Below are 12,157 nucleotides of genomic sequence, written 5' to 3'. Positions count from 1 at the left end.
TCTTCTCTGGGTGTAGCTACCTCTCTCCATTATTGATCAACTGGAAGTGAGTTGGTTTTTCTTTATGTTGAAGATTTCCACTTCCATCAGAATACATCCCCATACAGTATTGTTGTTGAAGTGTACAGTGATCTTCTGGTTCTGCTCATTTCACTCAGCATCAGCTGATTTAAGTCTCTCCAGGCCTCTCTGTATTCCTCCTTCTGGTCATTTCTTACAGAGCAATAATATTCCATAACCTTCATATACCATAATTTACCCAACCATTCTCGAACTGATGGACATCCATTCATCTTCCAGTTTCTAGCTACTACAAAAAGAGCTGCCATAAACATTTTGGCACATATATGTCTCTTTCCGCTCTTTAGTATTTCTTTGGGATATAAGCCCAGTAGTAGCGCTGCTGGGTCAAAGAGTATGAACAGTTTGATAACTTTTTGGGCATAATTCCAGATTGCTCTCCAGAATGGCTGGATTCTTTCACAACTCCACCAGCAATGTATTAGTGTCCCAATTTCCCCACATCCCCTCCAACATTTGTCATTATTTGTTCCTGTCATCTTAGCCAATCTGACAGGTGTGTAGTGGTATCTCAGAGTGGTCTTAATTTGCATTTCTCTGATCAGTAGTGATTTGGAACACTCTTTCATGTGAGTGGATATAGTTTCAATTTCTTCCTCTGAGAATTGTCTGTTCATATCCTTTGATCATTTATCAATTGGAGAATGGTTCGGTTTCTTATAAATTATGGTCAGTTCTCTATATATTTTGGAAATGAGACCTTTGTCAGAACCTTTGTTTTTAAAAATATTTTCCCAATTTGTTACTTCCCTTCTAATCTTGTTTGCATTAGTATTATTTGTACAGAAACTTTTTAGTTTGATGTAATCAAAATCTTCTATTTTGTGATCAATAATGATCTCTAGTTCTCCTCTGGTCATAAATTCCTTCCTCCTCCACAAGTCTGAGAGGTAGATTATCCTCTGTTCCTCTAATCTATTTATTATCTCCCTCTTTATGCCTAAATCATGGACCCATTTTGATCTTATCTTGGTATATGGTGTTAAGTGTGGATCCATATCTAATTTCTGCCATACTAATTTCCAGTTTTCCCAACAGTTTTTTCCGAATAATGAATTTTTATCCCTAATGTTTGTATCTTTGGGTTTGTCAAAGATTAGGTTGCTATATATGTACCCTTTTTTGTCCTTTGTATCTAATCTGTTCCACTGATCTACCGGTCTATTTCTTAGCCAATACCAAATGGTTTTGGTGACTGCTGCTATATAATATAGCTTTAGATCTGGTACACTTAGACCACCGTCCTCTGAGTTTTTTTTTTCATTAGTTCCCTTGCAATTCTCAACCTTTTATTCTTCCATATGAATTTTGTTGTTATTTTTTCTAGGTCATTGAAATAGTTTCTTGGGAGTCTGATTGGTATAGCACTAAATAAATAGATTAGTTTGGGGAGTATTGTCATCTTTATTATATTCGCTCGGCCTATCCAAGAGCACTGAATGTCTTTCCAATTATTTAAATCTGATTTTATTTTTGGGGCAAGTGTTTTGTAATTTTTCTCATATAATTCCTGACTTTTCTTTGGTAGATATATTCCCAAATACTTTATACTCTCAACATTTGTTTGGAATGGAATTTCTCTTTGTATCTCTTGCTGTTGCATTTTGTTAGTGATATATAAAAATGCCGAGGATTTATGTGGATTTATTTTGTATCCTGCCACTTTGCTGAAATTTTGAATTATTTCTAGTAGCTTTTTAGCAGAGTCTTTGGGGTTCTCTAAGTATACCATCATGTCATCTGCAAAAAGTGATAGTTTAATTTCCTCATTTCCTACTCTAATTCCTTGAATCTCTTTCTCGGCTCTTATTGCCGAGGCTAGCATTTCTAGTACTATATTGAATAGTAATGGTGATAGTGGGCAACCTTGTTTCACTCCTAATCTTACTGGGAAAGGTTGCAGTTTATTTCTATTGCATATTATGCTTACTGACGGTCTTAAATATATGCTCCTGATTATTCTAAGGAATAGTCCATTTATTCCTATACTCTCAAGAGTTTTTAGTAGGAATGGATGTTGGATTTTGTCAAATGCTTTTTCTGCATCTATTGAGATGATCACATGGTTCTTATTAATTTGATTATTAATATGGTCAATTATATTAATAATTTTCCTAATATTAAACCAGCCCTGCATTCCTGGAATAAATCCTACTTGATCATAGTGTATTATCTTGGAGATGATTTTCTGAAGTCTTTTTGCTAATATCTTATTTAAGATTTTAGCATCAATATTCATTAAGGAGATTGGTCTATAATTTTCTTTCTCAGTTTTCGATCTACCTGGTTTAGGTATCAGTACCATGTCTGTGTCATAAAAGGAGTTTGGTAGGACTCCTTCATCCCCTATTTTTTCAAATAATTTATATAGCGTTGGGGCTAATTGTTCTTTAAATGTTTGGTAGAATTCACATGTGAATCCATCTGGCCCTGGGGATTTTTTCCTGGGGAGTTGATTAATAGCTTGTTCTATTTCTTTTTCTGAAATGGGACTATTTAAGCAATTTATCTCCTCCTCTGTTAATCTAGGGAGCCTATATTTTTGGAGGAAGTCATCCATTTCACTTAAGTTATCAAATTTATTGCCATAAAGTTGGGCAAAGTAACTCCTTATTATTTCTCTAATTTCCTCTTCATTGGTGGAAAGATCCCCCTTTTCATTTGTAAGACTATCAATTTGATTTTCCTCTTTCCTTTTTCTGATCAAATTTACCAAAGGTTTATCTATTTTATTGGCTTTTTCATAAAACCAACTCTTGGTTTTATTTATTAATTCAATAGTTTTTTTACTTTCAATATTATTGATTTCTCCTTTTAATTTTTGTATTTCAAGTTTAATTTTTGGTTGGGGGTTTATAATTTGGTCTTTTTCTAGCCTTTTAAGTTGTAAGCCCAATTCGTTAATCTTCTCTTTCTCTAATTTCTTCAAATAAGCCTCTAAAGATATAAAATTTCCCCTTATTACTGCTTTAGCTGCATCCCACAGATTTTGGTATGATGTCTCATCATTGTCATTATCTTGGGTGAAATTGTTAATTGTTTCTATAATTTGCTCTTTCACCCAGTCATTCTTTAAGATGAGATTATTCAGTTTCCAATTACTTTTTGGTCTATTTATCCCTAACTTTTTACTGAATGTAGCTTTTATTGCATTGTGATCTGAGAAGAAGGCATTTATTATTTCTGCCTTCCTACATTTAATTTTGAGATCTTTATGTCCTAATATATGGTCTATTTTTGTATAGGATCCATGAACTGCTGAGAAGAAAGTATATTCCTTTCTATTGCCATTCAGTTTTCTCCAAAGGTCTATCATACCTAGTTTTTCTAATGTTCTATTTACTTTTTTAATTTCTTTCTTGTTTGTTTTGTGGTTTGATTTGTCTAAATCTGAGAGTGCAAGGTTGAGATCTCCCACTATTATAGTTTTACTGTCTATTTCTTCTTGCAATTCTCTTAACTTTTCCTTTAGAAAGTTAGATGCTATACCACTTGGTGCATATATGTTTAGTATTGATATGGCTTCATTATTTATGCTACCTTTCAGCAGGATATAGTTTCCTTCCTTATCTTTTTTAATGAGATCTACTTCTGCTTTTGCTTGATCTGAGATAAGGATAGCTACCCCTCCTTTTTTGGCTTTACCTGAAGCATAATAGGCTCTGTTCCAACCTTTTACCTTTACTCTGTATGTATCTCCCTGCTTTAAGTGTGTTTCCTGTAGACAACATATTGTAGGATTCTGCTTTTTGATCCAATCTGCTATCCGTCTCCGTTTGATGGGATCGTTCATCCCATTTACATTTACAGTTAAAATTACTAATTCTGTATTTCCTGCCATCATATTATCCCCAGATTATGCTTTTTTCCCTTGACCCCCCTGATCCCCCTCCCCGATATTTAATTTACAGACCCCCCTTGTGACGCGCAACCCTCCCTCTTTTTTTTTTTTAGTATCCCTCCCCCCTCCCTCCAAGTCCCTTCACTTATTCTCCTTTTCCTTTTCCCTTTTCCTCTCCCCCCTTTTAATGAGGTGAGAGAAAATTCTCTGAAAAACAAATATGTTAATTATTTACTCTTTAAGCCTCTCCTGATGAGAGTAAGATTCACACAATGATTCTCCCCTCACTAAGTTCCCTCAGATATGGTGTATTTTCTATGCCTCTTCCTGGGATGTAGTTTCCCTCTTTTTATCATTCCTTCCCCTTTTTCTGAACCGACCTCCTTCCCTTTACTACACCCCCCTTTTTTTCTTTTATATCAGTAAAATCAAATCTGGTTTTGCTTGTTTTACTCAGCATCAACTCCTTTAAATCTTTCAAAGCCTTACTAAAATCAGCTTGTTCATTATTTTATATAGCAAAATAATATTCCATTACCTTCATATACCATACCTTCTTCAGCCATTCCCCAACTGATGGGCATTTACTCCTTTTCCAATTCTTTCCCACCACACAAAAAGAGTTGTTACATATATTTTTGCACATGTGGGCCCTTTCTACCTCTTTGTGATATCCTTAGGATATAAATCCTAATAAATTGTACTTCTCAGTTAAAGGATATGCACAGTTTTATAGCTCCTTGGACATAGTTCCAGATTCCTCTCCAGAATAGTTAGATCAATTCACAACTCCACCAATAATACATTAGTGTCCCAGTTTTTCCACATATCATCCAACATTTATCATTATTCTTTCCTGTCTACCAATCTGAGAGATATGAGGTGGTATCTCATAATTGTTTTAATTTGCATTTTTTAATCAATAGTGATTTAGAGCACTTTTTCATGACTATAGAAGGCTTTAACTTCATCATTTGAAAATTGTCTGTTAATAGCCTTTGATTATTTATCAGTTGGGGAATGATCTGTATTCTTATAAATCTCTATTTTAGAACTGAGATCTTTATTACTATCTGTAAAGATTATTTTCCCAGTTTTTAAACTCCTTTTTAATCTTGTTTCTGTTCGTTTTATTTGTGCAAAATGCTTTTTAGTTTAATGTAATCCAAGTTGTCCATTTTACCTTTCATAATGTTCTCTAGCTCTTCTTTGGTCATAAATTCCTATCTTCTCCAAAGATCTGATAGGTAAATCATCCCTTGTTCTCCTAACAATTTATGGTATCATACTTTATGCCCAAAATGTATCCATTTTGACTTTATTTTGTTATGGGGTGTAAGATGTACATCCATGCCCATTACCTCCCAGCTGCTTATTTCAGCAGGGGTTAACTGGTTTCTCATCTTCACCAGATCTTTGGACATCTCGGCTCTGATTATCCCAATCAGAGAGCTACCTCTTTAGAGTTTCCACCACAGAGCACCTGAGTCACTTAAGTATGCAGCAACAGGTCTTTATTCTAAATATTTACATATTGTTCCCTAACATTCCCTCTAGCCTTCCTTCTGGAGTTCCCATCTTTCTTCCTCAGAGTTCCCTCAAGTTCCCTCGAGTTCTCTCAAGTTCCCTTGGAGTTTCCTTCCCTTCTGGAGTTCCCACCCCCACACCTTCTGCAACCCCCTTTTTATAGTCCCCAGGTCACATGACTGAGAGTGCACGAGTTTGAGCATGATCAGCAGGATGGAGGAGGCTTTTCCTCATTAATGAAGCTTACTCACAATACCTTTATGTCCCCTTATCAAGCTTAGGCAGAATAAGCCTCCAAGTGCCTCTTATACTCTGCCCTTGAGATCTGCCCCTGACCTTAACACATGCCAAGTATATGATACATTATTTTCCAGTTTTCCTGGCAATTTTTGTCAAATAGTGAATTCTCATTCCAGAAACCAGAGTTTAGGGGTTTGTCAAATGCTAGATTGCTATAGGCCTTGCCTACTGTGTCTTGTATCTAATCTATTCCACTGATCCATTACTCTATTTATTAGCTAGTAGCAAATAGTTTTGATGTGTATTGCTTTATAATATAGTTTTAGGTTTGGAACTGTTAAGCAATTATCCTTTGTATTCCTTTTTCCTTAATTCCTTTGATATTCTTGATCTTTTGTTCTTCCAGATGAATTTTATTATTTTTTTCTAATTCTATAAAATTATGATTTGTCATTTTGATTGACATGGCATTGAACAAGTAGACCAATTTAGGCAGAATTTTCATTTTTATTATATCAGCTAAACCTAGACATGAACAATTGATATTTTTCCAATTGTTCAGATTTGTGTGAGAAATGTTATGTAATTGTTTTCCTATAGTTCTTAGGTTTTGTCTTGTTAGGTAGACCTCCAAGTATTTATTTTATCTACAGTAATTTTAAAAGGAATTTCTCTTTTTGTCTCTTGATGATGTTCTTTCTTAGTAATATATAGAAATGGCTGATGATTTGTGTGGGTTTATTTTATATCCTGTAACTTTGCTAAACCTGTGAATTGCTTCTAATAAGTTTTTGAATGATTTTCTAGGATTCTCTAAGTATATCATCAGATCATCTGCAAAGAGGGCTAGTTTTAATTTCTCATTGCTCATTCTAATTTGTTTTTTTTTCTTTTCTAATTATTAAAATTAGCATTTCTAGTAAATGTTGAATAATAGTGGTGATAATGGGCATTCTTGTTTCAACCTTGATCTTATTGGGAATATTCATTATAAATAATGCTTGCTGTAGGTTTTAGATAGATACTGTTTATTATTTTATTATTTTAAGGAAAGCTCCTTTAATCCTTATGCTCTCTATTTTTTGTTTTGTTTTGTTTTATTTTTTAATAAGAATGGGTTTTGTATTTTGTCAAAAGCCTGACTCTATGAATGTTATCATTTATGCCCACTTGGTCATAGGGTATTATCCTACTAATAAGTTGCTGTAATCTCTTTGCTAATATTTTTTTCTTTTTTGGCTCTTCCTGATTTAAGTATCAGTACTATATTTGTGTCATAGATGAAATTTGTCAGAACTTTTGCTTTATCTATTTTTTCCAAATAGTTATCTAGTATTGGAAATAATTCTTTTGTTGTTTTTTGTTTTTGTTTTTGTTTGTTTGTTTGTTTGTGTGTTTTTAATGTTTGATAGAATTCATTTGTGAATCTATCTGCCCTGGAGATTTTTTTTTTTTTCCTTAGGGAGTTCATTAATGGCTTGCTCAATTTCTTTTTCTATAATGGGATTATTTAAGTAATACATTTTCTCTTTTATTAACATGGGTGATTTTTATTTTTTGTAAATATTCATCCATTTCAGTGAGATTGTGAGATTTGCTGCCATAAAGTTGAGCAGAATACCTCATAATTATTGCTTTGATTTCTTTTTCAGTGGTGATAAACTTTGTCCTTTTAATTTTTGATGCTGGTGGTTTGAACTTTTTCATCCTTGTTTCTAAACAAATTAACTAAAAATATTATCTATTTTGTTAGGTTTTTCATATAACCAACTTTTAATTTTATTTATTAATTCAATAGTTTTCTTAATTTTTCTTCTATTAACTTCCCCTATGAATTTCAGAATTTCTATTTTGGTATTTAATTGGGAATTTTTAATTTGTTCTTTTTTCAGCTTTTTTAGTTGCATGCCTAATTCATTGATCTCTTTTTCTCTATTTTATTCATGTAGCTATTTAGGGATATAACATTTTTTCTTAAGAACTTCTTTGGTTGTATCTCAAAAATTTTGGTATGTTGTCTCATTATTGTCATTCTCTTGAATAAAGTTATGGATTATTTTTATGATTTTTATTGGACCCACTCATTCTTTAGAATTATATTATTTGATTTCCAATTGGTTTTTAGCCTATAATTTCCTGACTTTTTATTGCATTGTGTTCTGAAAAGGAAATATTTAGTATTTCTGCCTTTCTGCCTTTGATTGTAAGTTTTTTATGATCTAATATATTGCCAATTTTGTTGTGGATGCCATATATTGCCAATAAAAAGGTGTATTCCTCTCTGTCCCAATTTTCTCCAGAGGTCTATCTATCTAATTTTTCTAGGATTCTATTTAGCTCCCTAGTTTCTTTTTTATTTTGTGGTTAGATTTTTCTGTTTCTGAGAGGTGAAGGTTGAGATCTCCTGTAGCTGGCTTAAAATCTTCTCTAAGAATTTGCCTGCTCTACTACTTGGTGCATACACATTTGGTATCATTATTTATTGTACCCTTTTTCAAGATGTACTTTCCTTCCTTATTTCTTTTAATAAGATCTAGTTTTACTTTTGCTTTTTCTGAGATCAAAATTGCTACCCTGGATTTTATTTTTACTTCAGCTAAAGCATAATAGATTTTGTTTCAGCATTTTACTTTTATGTGCTTCTCTATGTCAAATAAGTTTCTTGTAAACAGCACAGGATTCTGTTTTTTTTTTTTTAATCCACTCTGCTATTCACTTTTGTTTTATGGGAGAGTTTTTCTCATTCATATTCACAATAATTACACCTTGTATTTTGCTCCATCATATATTCTCCCCTGTATATACTTTTATTCCCACTTTCCACCCTATGTTCAGATGTATTTTAAACTCATTCTACCTTATCTTTTATCACCTCTTCTTTTATTATTAGTGTTTTTACCCACCTCACCCAATACATTATCTCCTATCACCCCCCTTCTATTAGTAATTTTTTTAATCCACTCCAGCTACTGATTTTTTCTTTTATCAAAAATTCTCCCCTTGTCTTAATTTTTTCTTCCTAGTACTTCTGCCCTTCCTTCTATCCTATTTTCCCTCTTTTCCTCTTTCTCCTCCCATTTCTTTATAGGTTTAGATAAATCTCTATACCCAAATTAAGGATTAAATTACTTAAGTTTAGATCAAGCTTTAGATAAAGCTCACCTCCCTCCCTGCTTTCCATAAATTGTAATAGATCTTTTGCACTTCTTCATGTGAACTAATTTTCCTATTGTACCTTCCCTTTCCTCTTTTTCCAGTACAAAATGTTTTCCAACCTTAAATGTCTTTTTCCTTGATATCATCACATCAGACTTCATTCACAACGATTTCCTTAGTCTATATCCTTCTCTGTCTGCTCCAGTGAAGATACAGTTATTAGAAGTAACAGATATTGTTTCCCATCTAGAGATACAAATAGTTTAACCTTTAAAAATGTATATTTTTCCTTGTTTAGCTTTCTATGTTTCTCTTGAGTCTAAGACTGTAAATTAAATTTTCTTTCTTTCTTTCTTTCTTTCTTTCTTTCTTTCTTTCTTTCTTTCTTTCTTTCTTTCTTTCTTTCTTTCTTTCTTTCTTTCTTTCTTTCTTTCTTTCTTTCTTTCTTCCTTTCTTTCTTTTCAATAGAAATGACTAAAAGTCTTTTACTTTATTGAAATTCCATTTCCTCCCCTGAAAGATGAAGCTGAATGTCACTGGACAGTTAATTCTTGGCTGTAACCCCAGCTCCTTGCCCTCCAAGAAGCTGCCAGATATTGGGTAATTCTTACTGTTGTTCCTTGATCTTTAAATTGTTTTTGTCTGGCAGCTTGCAATTTATTTCTGAGATTGTTGTTTTATAATTTCAGAATAATGTTCCTTGGAATTTTCTTTGTGGGATTTCTTTCCAAACGTGAGTGATGGATTCTTTCAATCAGTATTTTCCCATCTGTTCCTAGAATATCGGGACAATTTTCCTTAATGATCTCTTATAGAATGCTATCTAGGCTCTTATTTTGGTCATGGTTCTCAAGTAGGCCAATAATTTGAAACTCTCTCTTCTGGATCTATTTTCCAGGTCAGCTGTATTTTCAAAAAGGTATTTCCCATTTTCTTCCTTTTTTTCACTCTTTTTAATTTGACTGATTTTTGCTGTCTCATAAAGTCATTAGTTTCCATTTATCTGGTTCTAGTTTTTGTTGTGTGATTTTCTTCAGTTACCTTTTGCATTTCTTTTTTCTATTTGGTTAACTTTTTTTAAAGAATTGTTTCTTTAGACAATTTTTTTTCTTTCCTTTTCCAAGCTGTTGGTGCATACTTTTCATTTCTTTTGTCATTTTTCTTCTACCTCTCTTATTTGCCTTTTAAAGTCTTTTATGGATACTTCCAAGAAGTCTTTTTTGGCTTGAGCCCAATTCATATAACTCTTTGAGATTTTTTCTGTTTACATCTTGTCCTTGTGTGAGTTTGTATTTTGGTCTGCCTTGTCACCAGTAATGGCTTTCTGTGAACAAAGTTCTTTTCTGTTTCTTGCTCATTTTCTTTCCTTTTCTTTTGATCTTTCCTTTTTTTTAATTTTACTTTTACTTTTAAAATCAAGTTCAGCTCTGCCTGTGCTGCTCTGAATCTTGACTTTGAGACCCTTGTATTTTCAAGGGGTAGTTTTGCTGGCTCTATTCAGGAAAAATGTTGTTACAAATATTTGGAGTATAACAATTTCCCAGTTGAAGATACTTTAGAAGAACTTCAGGAAAGATCTGTTTCAACCAGGCAAGGGGGAGGAGATTGAGTGTAGATGTAATGCAGGGAACAGGGCATTGCAAAGATGGCAAGCCAGGAAATATACTGGGAGGCTTTTGGACAAAATCTGCCCTGGTTACAAGTCAATGGATCAAAACAGTTGTGAAATCCAACATAATTACAAAAGGCAAATAGTGAACCTCTACTGGGAGGCTTTTGGACAAAATCAGTCCTGGTTGCAAGTCAGTAGATCTAAACATTAATTGTGAGACATCCAACATAATTACAAAAGGCAAATAGTCAACCTCTGAGCTCCAGAAAAAACATGGGACCTAGACACATTGTAGCTCCAGAAGTCAGTCAGCAACATCAGCCCCAGAACAAACTAAAGTGGCTGTCTCCTGGAGAGGAAGCTTGGTGTAATCTCCCCTTCAATTTAAGAGCAGATATCAACCTTTTTAAAAAATGAGCAAAGAGCAAAAAGAACTGGGACCATCAATAGCTTTTATGGAGAAAGAGAAGAATAGGCCTCAAACCCTGGGAACTTTAACAGTAAATCATCTCCAGATAAAGCCGCAGAGTTAGTCCTAGTAGCACAAGAACTCAAAAAGGATCTTAAAAAGAGAGTTAGAAGAAAAATGGCCAAAGGAAATAACTTGGCGAGAAAGTTTAGAAAAAGGAAAAAGAGTAATTATCTAAAGAAATCTCCTTAAAAATAGATATGATAGGGGCTACTAGGTGTTGCAGTGGATAGAGCACCACCCTGAAATCAGGAGGACCTGAATTCAAATCTGGCCTCAGACACTTAACAATTCCTAACTGTGTGACCCTGAGTAAGTCACTTAACCCCAATTGCCTCAGCAAAAAAAAAAAAAAAAAACATATATATATATATATATATATATACACACACACACACACACACACACACACACACACACACACACATATATATATATATATATATATATATATATATGATAAAATGGAAGAAAAAATATGTACCTACTTGTAAAATACATATGCAAAAGAAAGCAATACATTGAAAATCAGAATCTGTAAAATGAAAAAAAAATGCTATGAACAAAATTCCTCATTTAAAAGTTCAATTGACCAAATGGCAAAAGGAGATAAAAAATCTAACAGAAGAAAATAATTCACCAAAAATTAGAACTGAACAAATGAAAGTAAATGACTCAATGAGACTGCAAGAATCAATCAAACAAAATCAAAAAAAAAAAAAAGAGAAAGAAAGAAAGAAAGAAAGAAAGAAAGAAAGAAAGAAAGAAAGAAAGAAAGAAAGAAAGAAAGAAAGAAAGAAAGAAAGAAAGAAAGAAAGAAAAAATAGAAGAAAATATAAATACCTCATTGGAAAACCAACTGACTTGGAAAATAGATCTAGGAAAGACAATCTAAGAATTGTAGGATTTCCTGAAAGCATGATGAAAAAAAGAACCTAGACATCATCTTTCTTTCTTTCTTTCTTTTTTTTTTCAATAGTTTTTATTTACTAGATATATATATGGGTAATTTTATAGCATTGACAATTGCCAAACCTTTTGTTCTAATTTTTCCCTCCTTCCCCCGCCCCCAGATGGCAGGTTGGCCAATACATGTTAAATATATTAAAGTATAAATTAAATACTATATGTATATATATATATATATATATATATATATATATATATATATGTATATATATATATATATATATATATATATATATATATATATATATATATATATATATAT

The sequence above is a fragment of the Sminthopsis crassicaudata genome, chromosome 3 (assembly GCF_048593235.1).
Source record: "Sminthopsis crassicaudata isolate SCR6 chromosome 3, ASM4859323v1, whole genome shotgun sequence".
NCBI classification, from domain to species: domain Eukaryota; kingdom Metazoa; phylum Chordata; class Mammalia; order Dasyuromorphia; family Dasyuridae; genus Sminthopsis; species Sminthopsis crassicaudata.
Note: the sequence above shows the minus strand (reverse complement) of the source record.